The sequence below is a fragment of the Falco naumanni genome, chromosome 3 (genome assembly GCF_017639655.2).
Source record: "Falco naumanni isolate bFalNau1 chromosome 3, bFalNau1.pat, whole genome shotgun sequence".
In the NCBI taxonomy this organism is placed as follows: Eukaryota; Metazoa; Chordata; class Aves; order Falconiformes; family Falconidae; genus Falco; species Falco naumanni.
In genome coordinates, this window is record NC_054056.1 from 79,790,439 (window position 1) to 79,812,887 (window position 22,449).

A 22,449-nucleotide genomic window follows, 5' to 3' on the forward strand; every position below is an offset into this window, starting at 1 on the left:
GGCCCAACAACAAGAATTTATATGTAGAATTATATGTATATAATACTATACATAAATTTTATATACACATACATATTTAATTCTACATATCATATACATATAGTATTAACTACACATGTCTACACATACTTTTTTAGGGATGGATATTGACGTTTAAGTCATTCCCATGTGTAGGAGAAGGTATTAGTAGCACCCAGGACAATGCTAGGAAAACTTTGGCTTCAGCAAATGCACTCTCCTGCACAGCGAATACTGCCTTATCTTTCTTTTGGTGACTTAGGACTGTATTATGACTTCAGCATATGCTTACCTTAGGTGTTCGGACTGTGCCGAGATTTATGGTCAAGAGAGCCTTGAGCAAGTCTACCAGCTATTACAGGTACATTAGCCAACCTGTTAACTTGTAGGTGCTTATGTTAGGTGCCAATTTCCTTGAGGTTAATTGTCTTAGCAGGTGCAACTCTGAAGTTAATTATATATGAGGCAATCTAAGCATATTGGCCTGTTTTCTTAGTGAGAACAGAAGAAATGGGACTGAAAGGTCCCTGCTACCATACAAAAATGGCTATACAGAGGTATAGCTGGTCCTGCAATGTGTCTGGTCTTTCTGCTCCCAAATATTCTCATCATTCTGTCTGAGATGATATCACAAAAGGGTTAAATGAAATATTTTTCTAAAGCGTTATGGGATTTGTTGTTATAAAAATAAAAGGGCTACAGCGACTGTTGCTTCCTTGGCTCTCTAGGAAAAAAATGAAACTATATGTTAAGCTATGTATTTTCCCACGCTTTGTCCAGAACATCGTGACCATAGCTGGTTTTTTAGGCAATTGGTACCTTGACTATGTGCAATGTTAAAGGTGTACTCAAAGTGGGGAATGGTAAGTTTGAACTTTCTAAATGACAGTTTTACTTATTTTAGTGAGTTTAACCTAGGAGTCTTTTTTTTTTTTGTCGTTGCAATTTTTTCAGGCTGAAAGTTTTGACTAAGGGCAAAGATGAGAATAATCATGTAAGAAGAAGGGACTTAAAGATGGTCGTTGGTCATACTAATAATTAACATTAAAAGCTATGAGACATTCTGGTTTCTAAATTTTTGGCATTTTTTCAATTTTTGTTGAGTATTGGATGGTTTACCTCAGTTTTTTTGGGTAATGAAATTGAACTCTGCCCAAAAATGTGATCTCAGCACAAGTTCTGAGAGCACATTGCTTGCTGAGTTCTCACACTTTAAAGCCCTATAGACTCTACGTATACTCTCCCCTTAGCGTTTTCCCTATTGCTGAGCATGGGATCACCTACCTTGTGCTGACTGGTTAAGTCTGTTGATTTTCCTGCCTTTATTTGCCCCTGTTTTCCAACTGTCTAGTGTGCTGAGCTCTTCCCAGACTCACTGATCACTTGTTTACTGTGCTGGAGTTGGAACTCTTGGCCAATTGGCAGCTGAGAAGGGAAGAACCACAGCGTCTCAGTGCATTAAATTGTCATATCAGGCTCTAGCATGGAAAAACTTTTGCTGGCTTTTTTTTTTTTTTTCTTTTTCCCTAAGCATGACATGACAAATATGTGGGGTTTTCATATGTTGGGGGTTTTGTCTTCTTTTTTATTTTGGGATATTTAAAAAAAGTTTAGCAAGGACAAATGTAACCAGCACTCCTGCTGGGGTAAGAAAAATGTCTTTTTTTTTTCATTATTGCAGTGGCCCTGCTTGTTACAGATCTACTATGCCACCACTAATAAGGGAGCCACCTTAGAGGAAATAGTAACTGAGAAGGATCAGTATTTTGGAGGGCATGTAAGCGAAGCAACACAAATTTGGGACTGATGATCATTGCAACCATTAATCTTCTTCTGGGGGCAAGTGATAGTGATGACAAGAATCTGACAAATTGTAAAGCTCTGTGATGAATGGAGTCAATTATGCACTTTTGTCTGTCTCACCTGCACTCTGTCCTCTGTTCTGGTTACCCCTCAGGGGAACTATTTTTAGCATTGCAGACCTCAGACTAATCGTAGTTGGATAAAACTTCCATAGCATCCGATTCTGTTGCAGAGAAGATGGAGGACAGCAGGAGAGCTTCCTTTAAAAACTGACGAAGGCTAGACTCCTGCATCCCACAACCACTATGCACAGGCAGGTAATCGTGGGTCTGGAACTGCACCCTTAATGCATTTCTAAAGCAGTCCTTTTGTACCTAGCATATGTATGAATTCATACTGAGTACATGTATATGCCCATATACATTATCCCAGAAAATATGGAAATCGTTGTGGGACACCTGAACTAGCATCCATACTGCTAGGATACAGAATCCTGCATTTTGCTGTACTTGCACTGTATGTAACTCACCAAATCTTTCAGTGTTTTTCGCACATTAACCTTAGCGTAATTTTACACGGAATAATCATGGTTATGTTACACAGAATATTATGTTCAAATGAACGGGTCTGAACAGGCGCAGTGAGGAGAAAGCTACCCCAGCGGGTATTCGGTTGCATGTCCTGCAAGTTATCAATTTCTTCTTCCTCTGGTCAGGTTTTAAAAGAAATAGTTGATCTTTAACTATGCCACTCAAAGCTCTCCAAGTTTGGCAGTGCACTCTGAGAGCCAAGTAAAGCAGTGCAGAGGACTGAAGTGAATGAATACCTGACTCCTGAATCTTGTTTGGCCTTGGGCATGGGCTTTCAGCATAGGGGAATGCATAGAGGTGCCAGGTGAATGCTTTTAAAAGACCCCATGTGTCTGTGGAATTTAGGTGACTCCAGGTTAGGAAACAGCTGAGCAGAGTTTTGCACAAATTACAGTTTGGGATTTAGCACCCAAATTTTACATGAGCCCTTGTCTGACTTTGGAATGCCTACATATGGAGAAAAATAAAATTAACTGCTGACTTTGCTAGCAGCTGCTGTATACTCAATACTTTTGATCAGACCATTTTTACTTAGGTTCCTGAATACAGATTTATGAGCCAACCTTTAAAACTCTTGGCTGAAGTTCTTAAAAGGAATTAATCTCTCATATACTACCCATGATGAGGCCCCAAAACTACCAATGGCTAAATTCTTTAAGAAAGAAAGAACAGCTGTACCACACTAAGTCATGGATATACTAGGCTTGGCACCCTCCAATAGTGGAAAATAGTAGGTGCTTGGGGTAAAGTGAAAGAATAGGACAAGTACAGATTGATACTTGTCCAAGATCCTCTCTAGGCAGTTCAGGGATTCCCTGTGTGAGAAGTTCTGTATTTGTATTTAATTGCTGGGAATAGCTGGGTGGTTTTTTTCCCATGAACTTGCCCAAACACCTGAATACATGTAATTTTTTGTCCCCCACTGCATTTTACAGCAAGGAGTTCCAGGTCTTCACTGTGGGTCCCTATGAATAAGCATATCTTTCTTGATTCAAGAATTCAAGATGCTTCCTTGAACCTGCTCTTTGCTGGGATCTTTAGAGAGAAAAATTTTGTGGTCATTCCTTACTTACCTCTTTTTTGCCAGTCAGGATTTTAGAGGCTTTTTTTTATTATATCTCATCAATATGTCACCCAAGTTCAACATGAGCCTCTGCATGTGTACATTTTAGGGTAGAATTTGACCATGGACTTGTTTGTGGATTTATAGTCATGTTCTAGAACCTCTCCTGTTCCTATATAAACTCTAGGAAATAAAAAAACAGATTCTATTCATATTGGCAGCAGAGACAGACTCAGGTTGCCGCAGGAACCATGAAAAATCCCCTTTAATTACTTTTGAGAGCTGAAAATGCCAGAGTTGAGAATTGCATGAGGTTCTTGAGTAGAAGTGCATGTGTGTGAATGTGTACGTATGTCCACACAGACACACAGAACTGCCAAGGCCATCTGTGCTGGAGGAAGGATGGTGAGTTTAGTCCAGGCAACGCTGAGCGAATCTCAGTGCCCGGCTTGAAGACACTGCTGGCTACCATGGAAACTAATTGGCACTAATAAGTAAGGGACATTAGCTGTGGGAACAAAACAGGAGTAACTATTTCTTGATATCACAATTACCTGTAATTAACCTTGTGTATTAGGATTGTCTTGAGTTACTTACATAAAGCATTAGTCATGTTGTTACAAGTCTTATTTGAGTGGGGTCAGTCTGACCATAGCAGGAAGTTCACGGGTTTGATAGTCAACTTGAAAACCTGTTTTATGATGCATTATTTTAACAGTATTTCAGGTACAGCTCTTCCAGTGCAGCTCTCATTCCAGCTTTTAAAACCTAAACTCTTTGCAGATGGCAGTCTGGATAGAAAAGAAGCAGCGGAGAAGTCTGTTATAAACTGTCACAGCAAACTAAATCTGGCTGTAGTCATAAGAGTAGCAGTACAATTATCCCGCAACATCAGCAGTAGCATTTATCTGAAAACATGATCATGTGCAATGTTTGAGGGCTATTGCTAACGTTGGTTTTGGAGATGAAAATTTGTATTTCAAGTTGTTGAAGAGTCTTTGAAGATGTGTGGGTGTGCATGTGTCTCTGTGTACAAAACACGCAATTAACTGTGTCAATTTTACACTATTTTGACTTGACAGGCATCAGCAGAGGCATCCCTGACTCACACAGGCATAAAAATAGCAGAACCGGGCCTGCACATCGTATGAATGCTTGCTATCTTGTTTATGTATATTTATGCAGAGATATAATACACAGCATTATATAAGCATACACACAGCACAACATGAAGTAATTGCACTGCACATAACCATCATTCATGTTGGTTAGAAGTATCTAGATGTTGAACCTTGTTGAGTTTGCATCTCATCTGACCAATATCAAACAGAGCAGTGGTGAGCTGAGCTGCATTTTAAACAATGACTCAGTACACGGGGTGACACAGCACAACTTGGGGGGGCTTTTTTGATATTCCGCATCTCTTACCTCTATACGTTTTTAATGCAGTTACTAATACAATATTGGTAAGAAGTACAACTGAAGAAAATGCAGACGAGTTTAATAATGCCTCCAGGGCTTTCGGTGTGTAAGGTTATCCATCCTGTTTACAGACCACAGTCTGCTAGAATAAAACAAAATCAAACCAAACCCTTGCCCTGAAGACATAATTGGCAACGTTAAGCATCTTACCATACCCCAGGGACAGCAGTTGCGTCCGTACTTCAGCATGTATTATTGTCGAAAATATTGTTTGGTTGTTTATTTATCTGGAATTAGCAGATTAGGGAGTAACACTGAAGTGAATACCCAACATCTGTGAAAGCAGTTTCAGTTTAATAGGCTAAAACAGACACCGTATGATCACTTTTAGGAAGAATTTGAGCAAATGCAATTGTGACTGCAGTTTCTTCTTCTCTCTCTTCTCCAGGTCAGCTCTGATAACAGCTAACCGGGCAAATCTGCAGCTCTTTAATCTCACTTTTTATCAAGCATTCACTTTGCCACTAGTGATTCAGAAATAGCTTTGTGTAAGGTATTCAAGAACAAGTAAGGCAAATCAACATTTCAGGACTCTCATATGGCTCTCATACAGCGGGGTAGAGTGTGTCTTTTCACGATTGCAAACCTTTCTTCAAGTTGGATGTTAACGCTTCCAGAGTAACTTCTAATGCCAAAACGACGTTCCTCCCTTTCAGTTCAAAGAAAACGCAACATCTGTCATAATGTGAAATGTAGATTTAATGCAAGTGTCAAGTCAGGCACTTGGTAATGAGGTAAAAACCCTTGAGATTTTGAGTCTCTCTTCCAGCTATCCTGTTACAGGGAGGGGAAAGGAAAGAGCTGTTTCTTTGGCACTTAGCAGCTTTTCTGCGTCCCTTATCTACCTTCCCGGACATCTTCGGTCAGTTAGTGTGTTTTTGCTGGCAGCGTCCCCGGGAGGGAGGGAGGTGTGCTGACGCTTGCTTTGTGGCCGAGGGAAACTGAGGCACGGACTCGAGGCAGGCCAGCCCGGGGTGGCGCTGCCCGGAGCCCCCGGCCCGGCGGGGGTGGCGCTCCCGGGGGGCAGGGCAGCCACCACCGCCCCGGGCCGCCTCCCGCAGGCAAGTCCGAGGGGGCGCGGCGGCGGCGGGGAAGGGGGGAAGCAACAGGTTGGTGGCACCGTTTCCCGGGGGGACGCGGCGCTGCGCCCGGAGCCGGGGCGGCGGGCGGCCGGGCGGGCAGGGCGCTGGCAGCCGGTGCGGGGGCCCGCGGGCAGGACCGGCAGATCGCCTGTGGCCGAAGTAGAGCGCTTTGCCCTCCGGACCTGCCCTCTTCTCCCCGCCTCGCCCCCCGTGTTCCCTCGGCCTCCCTCCGCCGCTCCCCCGTGGGCCGCGGCGCGGCGAGGAGCTGGCGTTTCGGGGCGCAAATGTCACGTCGCAGTGCGAACGCCTCCCGCGTTAGCACTTGATCTCTTTTAGAAAAGCGTCTCTCGGAGGAGATTGCCCTCAATAGACCCGCCATAAAAAGATTTTAGTGTTGCTCTCGTGCTTCTGTGCATCCCACCGGGCGGGGGTCCCAGCGGTCCCTTGGGAATACAGGGAGTTGTGAGAAGTAACACAACTGGCCACCAGACTAATCCACTCCCTCTACCTTCCCGCTAGTACCTCCCCCTTCTGCTCTTTTTTTCAATAGCAGCCCTTTCTCCAAATCTCAGGTTACTTTGCTAAACAGTTCTCAGCCCTATAGTTTCTGCCCTTGTCTCTGCCTCCAGCTCCTTAAGAGCCACCCAGCCCCAGCGATTGGATTGGGCAGCCCGCCTTGACACACCACTGTGCTGAGTGCTTGAGGACGTGTTTCAACAGATGGTTGGGGTTAGTGTGTGTCATCACACTCGAGTGGGGATTAGGGAAGAGAGGCAGCCTTGCTGGAGCTGTGTGGTCTTCCCCAAGTGTGAGCTGCAAGCAAAAGAAGAACCACCTAGCTTTGGGGGAGAAGAGGGAAGAATCGTTGCCAGCAGCTCAGAGGGAAAAATAGAACCCCACACTTTTTTCCAGGTAAAGTAAAGGCACCTCATGCCTCCCTCTCTCTCTCTTTTTTTTTTTTTTTTTTTTTTTTTTTTTTTCCTTTCCTTTTTCCTTCACGGTTTTTAGAGGAATGCTAGCACAGCACACTTGTCAAAGCCAGTTGCTGCTGCCTTATCAATGCTGCTATTGTACGGCTGACAGATAACAGCGAGCCCAGCCTGATGCCCGGCTGCCCTCACAGTGCTCACACCCCTCAGGCGGCTGAGGTCACGCTTGGGAAGGTGCGGACGAGACCATCCCATCCCATCCCATCCCATCCCATCCCATCCCATCCCATCCCATCCCATCCCATCCCATCCCATCCCATCCCATCCCATCCCATCCCATCCCATCCCATCCCATCCCATCCCATCCCATCCCATCCCATCCCGAGCGCTGAGCTGGGGCGCTGCGGGCGCCGCCGCTCCCCCCCGGCGGGCACCGCTGGCCGCTGCGGCGCGCACGTGCAGTGCGGAGCCCGGCGCCCCGGGAGCGGCAGCGGCAGCCCAGATGCTGCTGGCGGCGGCCCCCGCGCGTGCAGATCGCCCCCCCCCCCCCCCCCCCCCCCCTCCCCGGTCCCAGCAGAGCCGTGGAAACGGCATGGCCGGGCGGGGGCAGGCACCGCGGCGGAGTGTGTCCTCGGCTGCGAGCGGGATGCTGGAGCTGCGCGCCGGCTGCCTGGGGCTCAGCTGGGAGCACAGCGGAGTGCTCCGAACGCGCCTCGGGGAGGGCTGTAAAGTTGGAGGGCTCCTTTATGGAGACCTGGCTGGGCTTCTGATGATCGGTGTCGACGCGGTTTGGCTTACACATGGGCTTAAAGTTAAGAGAAACCCAGGAAAGTAAGGAAAGGCAGGGTGCAACGTAATGCTGCTCTTGCAGCTGCAGCAGAGCAGATGGATGTAATTCATTTGCAGATCTGTTTGTGAAAGTTTTACAAGTCATTGAAAACTAAGTAGCATCACTATAATGGATCATTAAAGTCTCGCTGTATTTATAGATTCTAAACTAGCGATCTGAAGTGTTAATTAAAAGTAAGCAAAAATTTATGTTTAGGAAGGAAGAGGGGCAGAAATGTAATTAGAGATTAGTTATGGAAGTGCTCTGCTATCATTTTCATTTAATTCCTTTATTAAGTTCACTGATGTCTGGAGTGTAGGAAGCCCAGCAAACTAAAGAAGTCAGAAACGTTGTCACTAATTATGGTATGTTATCTTATCAGAGAATTAAGACGTTCTCATTGTTTTGCTCTAAATGATCTCGATGGAGAAACTAGAGGATGGGCTGTTTTCCTTTTTTTTTGTTTGTTTGGGTTTTTTTTTTAATAAAAGATTTACTGTATATATATACTGTCTTCCTGTGCAGAGTAACAAAATCATTTCTTTCTTTCACACTATAACAGATCTTCATACTAACTCTCACATACCTGTGGTGCTTACGAATTATTGGCCTCCTACTTGTGAAAGAAATCTAACACTGTCCTCACCATTTACAGGTGAGATATTCTATAAATAATACTGTATATAATGTGTTCTGAAACAAGATCTGTTTAGTAGGCTGAACAAGGGGATTTATAGCTGGTGCTTTGTGATTTTGGCATTCAACTGTGTAACGATGCCCATAAACCCATGTTTCAGGTTCCATATATACTTTTGCCTCAAACCAACTTTTTGGTTTTTTGGGGGGTTTGGGTTTTTTGTGGTTTGTTTGGTTTTGGGGGGGGGGGGGGGGGGGGGGGGGGTTGGAGGCGGGGGGGGGGGAGCTGACTATTTGGCCCCTTCACAGGTTGTTCTCAGCTTGTATTTTCAAACACACTTTTCAGTAAGAATGTGTCCTCGGAAGTGACCCGCAGCAATTTGAAACAGAGAATTAGCTAAATCCCCAATATGACTGCATAACCAGACCAGGACGTATGTGAATAAATTTGACTAGTTTTTATTTTTCTCTCAGTCTACTCTTTCTCACTGTAAAAAGTGATGGAAAATTTTACAAGCTTAAAAATGAAAAACAAAACCAAAGGAAACCTCATTACGACTCTGTGTTGAAGCCCTGTATATTGGATTTCTCCTCTTCACTCTTCCCAGTGCGTCCTGTGAGAAGCCCAATAAGCCAGCTTCAGTGCACAGAGATTTAGCCTTCCAGCAAAGCGAAGGTGCAGCGCTGTGAGCTGCACAGCCTGCTGCTGTCACAGCCTAACTGAAACGCGTCCCTCTCTGTGGGTATTGTCAGATCACAGATCAGATGATCTATGAGAAAATGTATTTTTCAAGAAAGTGCATAGCTAACTACACATGCCCAGCTTGTTATTATTTTACTAGGGGAAAAAACCTAGTTTCTCTAGCACCGCCAGAAAATCTTGCTGAGAAACTAGAAACAGCAAATCATGTTTTTCCTTCCTTTATAATGATGGGGCTGTTTAAAAGACAATGCCCACGGGGCAGTCCAGCTTCTTGTCAAAATGTAATCTACTATACCAGATGGTAAACATTCAAAGACATATTTATGGTGACTTCTACATACCTTCCTTTGACACTGCCTTTTTTTTCCCTGAGAGCACTTGTACTGGGTACACACATGAAGTTCCCATTAGCATCCTAGCAGCTGTAAAAGTGTTCAGGATTCACAAAGATGTTCCTCACAGTGAGATTAAAATAATCTGAGGAAAAGATCTGAGACAAGTACAACTTCAGTAGATCCACGATACACTCAAGGTTAAAAATTCCAGAGATACAAAAAGATCCATAAACTGCCTCATGAAAGCTGTAACACATTTTTGTTGCGGCTAATTCATCTTTGCTTTATATGGAATGCTAAACATACCAGGCATGTCTGTACTATCAACTGTGTTTGTGATGTGAGGGAATCTGCACTGCACAAAAGCTGGTGGGTTTCTTTTTCTCCCAGCTAGTGAAGACTTAGTGGGATACTTCATAAAGTCATTTTCAAAGTGTCACCATGGGTTTTTTTCCGCGCTGTTCTAAGCAGTGAGGTAGAGCCCAGGAAAATGTTTTCCAGCCAGAATGTGTTCTGCCCTGAATTGTCTTAATTATGTGTCAGTTTATTGCTTGTCAGAGGCTTCCTCTTCTTAGCACTTTATAATCGAGGTGGGTGAGCTTGTTCCATTATAATACGCAGCTTCAATTTCTGCTGCTTGGCATGTCTCCTTGGCCTTCCATTGATTTTTGTCTCCATTTCAGAGGAAAAAAAATAATTATGATTGGTGTAATTTCACATTGAAAAAAAAAAATCGGTGAATTTCCAAATGGCATGTAAATACATCATCAAAAAGTAGACTAAATGAGAGGTCATTAGGGAAAAAAATGCATGTAGGAATCCAGAAGTATCCTAGAGATGGCAAGTATCAGTGTGAAAATTATTGTTACAGCTCTCATTCCAGTCAGGAACTGATAAAAACAGTTTACTAAAAATGTTGTGATGCTGGGGACAGTGTTTCCAAATGTGGAAGCTATTATAAAACCCACTCTCAGTGGAAGTTAGGCAGCTATGGAAAAAAATAGTTTGAAATATTTGCAAATTCTGTTCTGACTAGATCACTTCATTGCAGACTATTTTGACAGTTTGCAGTTTATTATCTAGCTTTGTTTAACCTACATAGTGCACTCGATGTTACATGTTTGTTCATGCAGGATCAGGAGTTTGAGCCTTGTGTGATGGCAGGACTCATTCTTACCCAGGCGAGGCTGGACACTTGTCACAGATGTCATGGGAGTCATGGGTTCCATGATTTCCTTAGCTTTAAAAAGGGCTTTTGGGGGATTTGTCTTTGAGTGGGAAGGCAGACTGATGCGATAACAATTGAGAAAGCTCCTTTCTGAGTGCCTTGAGAGCTGCAGTGTTCAACAGAGAACGGAGGTCCCGTGACAACTCTGCGGTGACACAGAAAGAATCCAATTAATGGCCACTCCTGCTGTTGATACTAGATCTCTCCGAAAACATTTCCACCATTACCACCCCCATTGTAATCCCATCCACGACACTGATAATGGGATCAAGAGTGTGTTTTCAGAAAGCCTGTTTAAATTTTAACCGCTGTCTTCAGAGAATTTGAGGGTATTAAATTAGAAGGCACAGAACAGCACAGCTCACAAGAGAGCTACATGGCATACATGTCACCCAGTAGCTGTCTTTCTCATACTAGATTTTCCTAATACCTCCATCACAGGTAGAGCTTCTGTAAGGGGGCTACAGATGGACTAGGGAGGCTGTATGTACATAGTGAATAATCCATTGGGTTATGACTGTCCCTGCACTGCAGTTACCTGTAGACCTTGTTACACGTTGTGGAAAAAACATGCAGTTACACATGTGGAAAGCAGCAGAAGGGAGTGTGAGGTGGTACAATCCCCTTTGCTGTGCCCCAGTACAGGCAGCAAGTCAGCCTGCTTCTCCGTTTAACGAGTTCTAAATCATCACTTTGCCTTCCCAGCTGGACCAGCAACATAATATTCCACCACACCTCCAACCCCCTTCTTTTCATCCTTCACTTTTCTTGCTCCAACACTAATTCACCATTTACATATGATCACAGTGCAGTTAGTCTACTGTTTTCTTACCAAGCAGGGCAGGTTCAACACTGTCATATGATTGTAGAGGACACTCTGAAGTGGAAAGACTCAAGGTCTTCACCAGCATCACCTCAGCATGCAACACAGTAATATATGAATTACCAAGCCAGACACTTTATAGCTGAAATATTTTAGCGTATTTCAGTTAGGTCAGGAGACTCCTTTTGAGAGCCCCTGCAAGGTCTTTACTTTAGTATTGCTTGTTCATGCTCAAAAGTTATTGTTAACTGGTGAGAGTAATTTCTTTTTAATTTTGGGTGTCCTAACACTTTTATTTTCTGAGAAATCAAATACTTGTTTCATCTTCTAGTTCATGCATTGCACACAGCAGATTTGGTATCAGTGATTTCCCAGAACTTCAATTCCCACTTTCAGAATCTGCTTAAAAGTTTTGGTAAGGCTTTGTTACTGTGTATGTGCTCTGTTAATCCTGGAGCTCTGAGCCTTCCTAGCCTGAACCATCACTGGTGATTTGGTTACAGTGAAACGTTTTTCTAATAGTTGCCCTTTTCACCCAAGATTTTCTAATGACTTTGTTAAAATTTTGTTTCGATTTATCTTATAGCAAAAATCAACTTACAATTGACTATAATTCTCCACTGTAGTTTTTATAGCTCCCTGCAAAGTTGATAATATTTCTGGAACTCCAAACAATAATTATTCCTGTTCACCAATTTTATCACAGCATAGTGTGATGATATCGCCATTATATTCTGGAAGATTTCTAGATTTGGTACTGTGCTATGGCAATCCAGTCTGTTTTGTAGATCAATGCTAGATTATTCACAGAATATATCATGCAATTTCTAAATGGAAGCAAAAAAATGAAAATAATTAATTTTATGTTATTTAAAAAAAAATCTTTCCTGATGCCATCTGAGTGTAATTATGGCACTGCATGTTGCCATTTCTCTATGATGTGACTCTAACCCATCTTAGCAAGGAGAGGAGCTGCTCTGCAACAGCTGTATTTATGTGGTGCTTCACAGGAGGCAAACTCTATTTGGAAAGCCTGCAGAGAAGATGGGGAAGCTTTTGGCACCAGAGTTCTGGAGAATAAATGTAACAGGGAGCTGAACATAGGGATTGTTTTTCTCAAAAGCATCCATAAATTCTATGATTCTATGATAAAAACAGAACAGTGGTCTGTTCCAGTATTGTAATTGGAATGTGCCAAGATGTTCATTATTCTAGCATGTGCACTATTTTGTCTGTTTTCACTTAAAACCAGAAAAATGTGTTACCAAGCCCATAAATGTCTACAGAACTGCCAACTCTCCTTACTTTTATCAGTAGTCTCATGATATTCAGCCTCCTTTGTAAAGCTCCAAGTGTTAGAGTCAAGATATAACGTGAGAAGTTCAGATCTCTCCTTTCTGTTTTTTTAAACCTAATCCTCCTGGTTGCTGAGGAAGCTGACTTGCATGCAGCTCCAGAAACATGAAGAAAACTAGCAGAAACCCCAGATCTCACTAAGTAAATGCATGCAGACTTTGTGAATAAGGTGGGTTTGTGTATGTCACACCTGGCAATTAAAAAAAACCAAAACAACCAGCGTTTTTTTCGTGAGGTTTACCGTAATCAGCTCCCCCTGAAATTTCTGATCATTTGTCTGATAACTCCCGTTTAGTTAAAGAGCTTTTATTGCAACAGAGGGTGAGGCTGCTTGAATCTTCTCAGCCAGTGGAGCAGCTTGCTGCCCTGGAGAAATCCATCCTTGATCCTCCCATCCTCTGCCTCCAGCTATGTGTTCCCATCTCCTCCCTCGTGCCAGGTTTGGCTCTTGGCTCACCCCCTGGCCTGCTGGATGAGCTCACCAGAGCAGTGGGAAGCTGCCTTGGCTGACTGCTAGTGAGCTGGTTCAGCTCAGCAAGTGGACAGGGTCCACGTGGTGCAAGGGAAGCACGTGGAGCTGGTGGCTTGGGCTGAGGGGGAGAAATGTGACCTTTCAGAGGAGCGTGAGCTGTAAGATCACTCAGCTAGCTGATGATACCTCACCCTGCGAACCGGGGCACCGTGGGTGTCTACAGGAGAAGGTGTGATAACAGACATGTGTGACTGTGCCAGTGTCACCATGAGCAGAAGGCTAAATGAGCACTTTTAACAGAAACCTATCTGTTTTTATGGAGAGGACTGCTGTGGTGTCGCTCAGAATATAGAAAAGGCCCACTTACTGTTTCTGACTTTCCCAGTCAACAAACAGGATTTGGAAAGAAGCTAATAAAGAAGCATAGAGAGAAAACAGGAAAGAAACACAAGTGTCTGCTGAGCTGCTGCTTTAAAAAGGTGAATGAGATCCTGAGGGTGGGATCCAGTCTGGATAGCCAAGGCAGTTGGGGTGCCCCTGGGTCTTAAATACTTAGACAGAAGCTACCTAAAGGCATGTTCTCTCTCTGATCAGTGGAGAGTCCCTCTGAAGGCCTCCAGGCATTGCGGTTAGGCAGGCAGTATTTCCTCTTGGAAACCTTTAAAGGCACTTTCCTCTTTTAGTTGCACATGTAGGGATGGAGTTTAGCCACTTGCTTTACCAGGATTGCTAAGGAGCTTCGGCTGGAGGGACTTGATATCAGCTTGGGTTGGTTTCTTGGTTGGCTCACAGATGAGCAGTGCCATAGATAAACACTGTCTGTATTTGAACAGCCATAATGTTAATTCCTTTGCAGCTCTTGAAGGTGTTCCTATACTTTTCACAGAAGAAAGTATGAAGCAGGTCTTTCATTTGAACAGCAGGAACTGTGATTCACTTGAAGAGACTAGGATGCTCGTTTTAGATTAAATGTAATTGTGGTACTGACTGTAGAAATGGAACACTGTACTCCTCCAACGTGTCATCCATTTCAGTGCTGGGTTATGCCAACAAGAAAAATGCATAACTTTCTCTTTGTAAATTATATAAGTTATAGGAAAAAATCTTAAAATCACCCGCTGTTGTTACTTGAAAGAATGCCTCAGAAACTGTGGGGCAGATAAAGCTTAGGGGGATCAGCGATGTTGTTGATGCCTACAAGCACTAAAGTTGTAGTGAGGAGTAATGGATGATCTTACAAGGCGGTGATGTTGGACAAAGCATGGAAGAAAGACAGAATTGTAAAAGATTCATTGCCCATGTTTCTGGATTTAGCTATGCTAAATCTTTTGAGGATTATCCTCCCACTGACTTGACTGCCTTAGTGCATGCCAGTCAGAAATTAGAGAACAGTAGTGCAATGGTAAACTAAACATACTGTAAATAATCAGCACATGATACCTTTTAACTACCACTTTTTTCAAGGACTGCAAAAATGCTGACAAGAGTAGATTTTAGAACAATGTTTGCGTTTTGGTAACTTGGCAGCAATAAAAAAGTACACATTCAGCCAATCTTTGTAGTAATTTTTAGCATGGTTTCCCTCGGTGTCATTCCCCACTATTTTGTTGAAGAAAATAGCTGTAATACCTGAATTCCTGTATGTGTCCCTAGCAAAGCTCATGTGAATTTACCTTGTTGTTATCTATTTTACATCTAGAGCCAATTTATGAACTGAAACTGTAACACTATCTGCTTGGCCACCATTGTGTAGGATTTAGGGAGATCATTACCATAGTTAGACCGATAAAAATGTTCTGAAGTTAACACAAGTTTATCTGCCAGGCATTCCAATAGTTTCTTTTATCTCTATATCAGTAGAGGGTTGGCATTTCTTATCTCACTGTAAACTTTAGTCCATTGCTGGTATACAGGCTCACAGAGGAAGGCTTCCTGTGCTCTACTGCTCTGCAACTCAACTCCTAAGTGCAAAAGGACGCCGAGTTAGTTTTTTTATTTCCTTCTGTGTGTTATGGAGAATTTCTCTAAGCATGGATCTTCTGAAGGGAGGAAGAGTAAAATTAAGAGTCTTTAAGATATGCGTAGTCAGGGATCACCAGGCTCCTCAAAAACATAACAAATAGTTCAACATAGGAAGACAGGCAGCCACAATTAGGTCGTTTCCATCCTATGCAGCTCACATCCAGTTTTCCCTTTCACTAAATTGCTCTGCAAACTTTCCCTCTCTGCAAATTTTGCACCTTTTTTGCACCTCAGCACCTTGTGGAGGGCTTGAGATGCAATATAACCATATCTCAAGAAACAGGTCTCTGTTACAGGTACTTGTTTTGGTCTTGGGTACCATGGATACTTTTAACATAAAACTCAAGTCCATTTAATCCTGTGAATCCTTTAGAGTAGAGAATAGCTGCCAGCGTGGTCTGCAAAAGCCAGGTAAAAAGGATGTGGCTAGCTAGAACTGATGTCCATGCTGTCTTGGACAAGTGATGTTGTGCAACCTATCTTGACATTGTCCATTTTGAGGAACCCTGTCTACCTTGTATGTAAGCCTGGAGAATTCACTGTTCTTTCTGGCAGCATGAGTAGTGTGAGAATATCATGTGTACTTTGTGTATTTGTCCTTTTTTTGTGCTGTGTAAGAGTCCTTGATTGTTGTCAGAAATCCACAGAGTTATTGGAAAAAATCATGTGTGCCAAGGAGCTTGAACACGTCCCTGTGTTGAGTGAGTTCTGTGATTATACTCAGGAGTATACCTACCACACTGCTGACTTTCTATAGATTTTCCCTTTGCATGTTGGTTCAAGGTTGCTTTGAATAAAGCCGTTTTCTGCCTACTGTGCACTATTTACTGAGGTCATTAATATGAGCATCAGCAGCTCCAGTTGGGATGAGTGATGCTACTGCTGTGACCTGTCTTCTTCACTCCTCTGCTGGAGATTACTAATGGAGTACACTCACACACCTCAGGAGCTCCAGTGCAAAGTCCAGTGCAGAGCAAATTTTAATTTGTCACAAGAATATTTGCCCTTCAGCCAGAGACAGTTCAGATAACGAGCAGCAGTGACTGAGACATTCTACATTTGCTGCACTATTACAGCCCTACACTGAAGCCTGAACTGTGACACTAGTGCTACCATGGCACCGGGAAAAGAGACACAGACGTGGAGCACCAGTGTGTTGAATGTGGTAGCTGTTTGAACTGTACAGTGTTTTTCTAGTCTCCAATCACCTATAGCTGCCAAAACTGCCACTTTTCCCTGACTGCAGTAGAAGAACATGCTGGGCTTTTCAGTTTGGAATTGATCTCAGTAATACATATATTTATGGGTCTGGGTTTTTTTGAAGTCATGCCTTACTGTCGGAAAACTAATCCTTAGAAAAAGTGTTGCTGTTAGTTTGGATGACAGCCTAACACAGGGCAGAGCAGGTCTCCAGGAATGCCTCACCTCTCTCTTCCAGACACCTTGCTGAGTCACATCTATTATGACATGAGGAGCCCATGTCTCAGTTCTTATCTTCAAAGCTCTTTGTGGGCCACTCTCATTGTTTGAAGAAGCTCTTTGCCCTGCTTTGTCGGGAATCATTGACATCTACACTTAATAGGAACAATGTTACTGAACAATGGAGGATGAAAATTCAGGTGGGCAATAAACTGCCATGCTGACAACATAGATACAGGCATTGCAAATCAGTCTGAGTGAGCAGGCAACTTCTGAAACAGACAGAGAAGGAGTATGAGTCATGGTTGATAGATCTCCTGAAGGAATGTAGATCAGATTTGGTGAGTGCACCAAATGGAATGAAATACATTCTCTCCCTCTCTCAGTGGCATTTCAGTGTGCTTCTTGCATGTATCTATTGATCCAACCACATATCAGTCTGCTTAAAGGTATACTTTTCTTCCAGGAGAAATCCTGAGCACAGTATCGCACCATCCAACGTTTCTAGGGTATTTACCATGTATCATATTCTATTGTCCATTAACTATAGATGCTATAATGGATATGGGGAGGTGGTAGTGTCAAAAAGAAGCTAATCTGTTTTCTCAGCAGCTTGGAAATGACATACCTAGAGACCTTAATTTCCATCTTACTTTTTTGTAGTGCTGGAAGAAAATCTTTTCTTCCTTAGAAGCCTCATGTATAACAAAAATATTCTACTTTGGTAAAGCCACGTATGCCCTGGGAACTGTTCAGCTTAAAGTACACGGGATGGAAGATTACCTTGGGCACCACATATTATATAATTTTCAAAGACTAAAGGTATTTCTTCTGCTGTTTCTTATGTGTCCTTCATATTTTTCCCCATTTTTTATATAGTACATGAACTGTTTTCCATGTTTACTTTTATGTTTTTTCTACTTTAAGATCTTGTGTTCAATCCTGTCAGGAAACTTCTTTAAATGAAAGTGTGGAGTGATGTGGAATAGTTTTAATGAAAGCCAAAAGAATGTGAACTTAATCTTTTTCATAGGAAGTTTTGTTCTTTCTGTCCTGTGCCCTGCTTGAACACATTGCCTGTTTTGACCTTTTCCTTGATGAAGGTTAAGTGGGAAATATCTTGGCTGCAGCCTTTCCAGCTTAACCAGAAAGACTTTCCACAGTTCATGTTTACTTTCCCTGCTATGGGCATTCATCTTTCCTGAATCAAAATTGTTAAACTGCATTTTCAGAGGGAAATTAATAGCTTGTGGCAATGATGATGAAGTGTGAAGCCTTCCTCTCTCATGTTTCCAGCTTCATTTTGCCAGTGATGATTTCACCAGTTGTCTTGCTGGAGATTAACAAATCTCAGGAACAAATCTCAGTTTGGTTAATGAGCTCCTCCCAAGCATCTTTATTGGCATTAAAACCAAATGTAAAGAATTGCTACATTTGCAATCTATAAATACTGAGTGCATTGCTTCTGCAAAAACCTAGAAAGGTTGCCATGTTTTCCATCTCTATCTGGGCATCTTTTGTGCCTACCGTACATACGCAGAGTGAGAGTGGATGCTCTTGGCTAGTGGGGGGTCTGTTCTTGGTCCTTGGTGTGCTTGCTGCAAAATACTTTGGCAGTCTCCCTGTAAAAGAGTTTCAGAGAGAGCAGGCTCTATGTGTTTGGGACACTGCTGATTTTAATGGAAAGGCTGTTGTGTTCTTCAGTTGTCACACTCTTGAGAGGATAAGGGCTAGGTTTGAACCTCTCTCTTGCCCTCAGTCTCAGTAGTAACCATTGCAGAATTATGCAGTTTGGGATGTCTCCATTTGTTATGCCACAGCAAATTGTGCTTTGTTATGAGAGACACCACAAGGTACAGAGACAGTGTGAGAGCTGACTGTGTAGTGATGGGAAAGAACCAGCTATTCTTTAACCTCACATTTCATTTTGGTTTAGTCCTCTATTTAATCAAGCCACTTCTTGCCCCCACAAAACACTATAATATGATTAGCACTGTTTTCTTCCGAAAATAATCTGAATGGGGATGTTTAAGTAAATTATTTATCCCTCTGCCAAGAATAAGGAAAGTCACCCTGTCCTGTGAAGAGAAGACACTCTCAACTAGGCTACTCTCAAACATAATAAACATTTCATAGACTTACAGAATGATCGCAGGAAAATTTAGGTTGGGAGGGACCTTAGGAGGTCTTAGGCCTGCTCAAACTCAGACTCAGCTATGAGATCTGACCCAGTTGCTCAGAGCTTTTTCCAGTTGGGTCTTGAAAATCCCATAAGATGGAGAGTGTGCAACATCTTGGGCAACTTGTTCTCCTACTTGACTTCATCACAGGGAAGAAGAATGCTTTTATTTATACCCAGTTTGACTCTCTTTTGTTTTAGTTTATTATGCCCATTATCTCTTGCACACCGGCCATGCACTGCTGTCTCCTGACAGAGCCTGGCTCTACCTCCTTTAAAACCTCATTACAGGTACTGGATAGCTGTTGTGAGGTCCCCTGAAGCCAGCTCATCTCCAGGAGGAACAACCCCAGGTTCTTCTCACTGCAGGGCAAGTGCTCTATCCCTCAGTTACCTTGATGGCCTGTCACTGAACTTGTTCCAGTTTACCATTGCTGTTCTTGTACTGGGGGCCCCAAAATTGGGCATAATACTCCAGGTGCCATCTAATGAGCTCTGAGCAAAGGGAAATGACCTCTCCTCTCAATCTACTTGATATGTAGCTGTTAATATAGCCTAAGATGATGATGGCCTTCTGTGCTCCCTGAGCATACTGCAGGTTCAGGTTTAGCTTGCTGTCTAACAAGACCCTCAGCAGACCTGCTCCCCAGCCAGTCCATCCCCAGCCTGTATCATTGCAAGGGGCTCTTCTTTCCCAGATGCAGGCCTTCGCATCTGTCCTTGCTGTATTCCATAAGGTTCCTGCTGGCCCATTGCTGCAGCCCACCTAGGTTCCTCTGAATGACAGTCCTGTCTTGAGGAGATCCACTACTCCCCCCAGTTTGGTATCATCCTCAAACTTGATGACAGGTGCTTGTTTTGCTTAAGACACTTGCCCTCAAGGTCTTGTTTTCATTATTTTACTTCAGATTTTTATTCTTGATGTTTATCCTGAGTTCTCAGTGTCTCTGGGTAAACTGGATATTTACAAAAAGCAGTGTATTAAAACAACCTTCCATTCCAGCTTGTAGTTTGTTCCCAATGCGTACAGTTCTTCTCTAACTCACCTTTAAATAGCCCTTCCAGTCACAGGGAGCTGCAGGACAAATATTTCTCCAAAATATATTCACATGGGATGGTCCTCTTCCTGTTTTTGGCCAGGTCTGTCACAATAGACACCTTTAAGAAGATCTCCTTTAAAGAGTCTCTTTCAAATACAATGAGTTTCTGTGCAGCCCACCTTAACAGAGTGTTGAAGACTACTACTTAAAATACATAGGCTAAAAACATGCAATACTTTTATTTAGAGTTTAGGCTTTATTTTCAGTTATGGGGTTTTATTGCCTTTTTCAGAAGTTTGAGAGGACTTTAAGTGAACTTGTCAGTCTTGAAATAGGTCCATTTCAAACAACTGCATTCTACAGTCTGGAGCTCTGAAACCAGCCTCCAAAATTTTTCATCTCTTATCATCATTTATATTGTTTCCTCTGAGTTCCTTGCTGCTCTTTAGCAGCACTAGCAATGCTGCCTTTCTTCATCTGCATGTTGCTTGCAGTTCCTCCCATAACTTCACTGTCAGATCTCAGTAGTGGTGGTTCTTTTATGTCTCTGTAACTTTAGAACTGCTAATTAAACCAACCTAATTTTAATCCAACATGCATATTTTATTGATGCATGTATTGTCCTTATAAAGTTATCTTAAAATTCTATCTGTTGCCAGATAAAAGAGTTAACCAACAGAGCTGAAATTTATGAACTTAAAACATACGAAGTCCAAAGCCACCCTAGTGTATGATTATTCTGGGTAATTTTGTTTCCCAGTCAGTCTGTCCGATTTCTACCTAAGTTTGCTCTTACCTGCCCTTTTAAAAGCTCCCTGCTGTCTAAGCTTAAGAACTTTGTGAATGGCACTCAATATTCAATTCATTCAATGCCAAGCATTTAATTAGGAAGACATCACGTCTACCAACCTCCGGTGTATTCTAGGAAACATAATTTTAATTTTTCCTGTCATAGTTTTGGGGCAAAATATCTGAATCATTTTTTAGGGACTCCCGTAGAGCAGATACGTGTGACCACTCTCATCTGGAGGATGTTTCCAATTTCTTTGGCAGTGCTCTTTCAACCACAAGAGCTTTGACCATGTAATGGTTGAGTACCTGATAGAACCTCCTCAAGAGAATGAGTCATCTATTCCTGAGCAATATAACTCAGACATCTAAGCTCTGAGAAGGCAGACGTTTCCTTCTTGCTAGCTAGTTAGGTCTACTCTTTGCAGGGCAATGGGTCTGAAATGAAGACTTCAACTCCTCACTTGCAGCTTGGAGCCTGAACACAGATCTCTGATTCCTCAAAAAGGTTTCAAAATCACTCCTCCCAGCTGTTGTTCCATTAATGTCCTGGAGATTAGAGGTCCTATTGCAAATAAGGCTCCTCAACTACTCTGCATCTTGATGTAAATTAAAGTAGTCATTTTTACTCGGTAGTTATATCGGTCTATAAACAAGAAGCACTGGGAAGCATGGGGTTATAATTCCCTCCCATTCTGCTGTCTCTGTTATAGGTGCAGTTACTTTGGCCACAGATGGGAGTATAGAAAGTGGGACAGCTGGAAGAACTAACTTAATCTATCAGAGTATGAATTTCCAAAATCATGCATCATGGCCTTGAGTTTACTCGTGTCTTGATATTGTGCTATCCTGTATATCATGATATTAAGGAAGGACTGCTGATACCAGTTTTCCATCTTTTATGCTTCAGAAGTTCACAATACAAAAGATGAATGAAAGAATGTAAACCCAAGTTTTAAGTTCTAAACCAGGTTTTATAACTAAGAGATTTCACAGCCCTTCATATTGCTGGAGAAACTCAAAAGATACGTGTTTAAAAAGACCTCCTTGGAAGAAGAGACTTAATGTAGTTGAAGCTTGATTCTAATCTAATTTAGATTTTGTGAGTAGAACATGGAAAAAAAACTGTCTTAGTAAGAACTAGTTCCACCATCATGTTTTAATAAAGGAAGTGAATATTTGTTCTGTATGTGTGGGTGTGCGTGGGAGGCACAGCAACAGAAGTAAATCCCTGTACCTCTAGCATTAGAATATTTAACATAGTTTTCACTCTTCTGGACATATTTCACCTCAGGATTTGCCCATTTTTCAGTTCATGATAAGGACATCCATTAGTATAAAAAAATTACACAAATATGAGAGAAGCAGTGCAGACTATAGCTCCCAGCCAATCCATGAGTCCTTTTGCCTTCATCTTTAATCCAGCTATGCCACTATGGTAATATAAGATTTCAACAAAAGAGGCTTTTTAATGAGAAACAAAATTTGCTAGCATTCTGAATTATATACTGTACTGAGGATGCAAAATGTCTCTGGTTAGACTGACAAGTCACTTTTTTGACTGATAAAAATATATTCCAACTGATTACTAAAGCAGTGTTTCTTAAGGATAATGGTGTAATAGATACAAATTCATCCCATAATTCCTTTA

General features: G+C 42.4%; 1 protein-coding gene across 1 annotated transcript in view; it reads left to right on the forward strand.

Annotated features, from left to right (window-relative positions):
* Positions 1-6,650: 6,650 nt before the first annotated feature.
* SULF1 (sulfatase 1) overlaps positions 6,651-22,449 on the forward strand; it is a 127,009-nt gene continuing 111,210 nt past the window's right edge. Inside the window, exons 1-2 of the mRNA XM_040588585.1 lie at positions 6,651-6,950; positions 8,359-8,451. The gene's annotated coding sequence lies outside the window, so the exon portion shown is untranslated. The remainder of the gene's footprint in view (positions 6,951-8,358; positions 8,452-22,449) is intronic.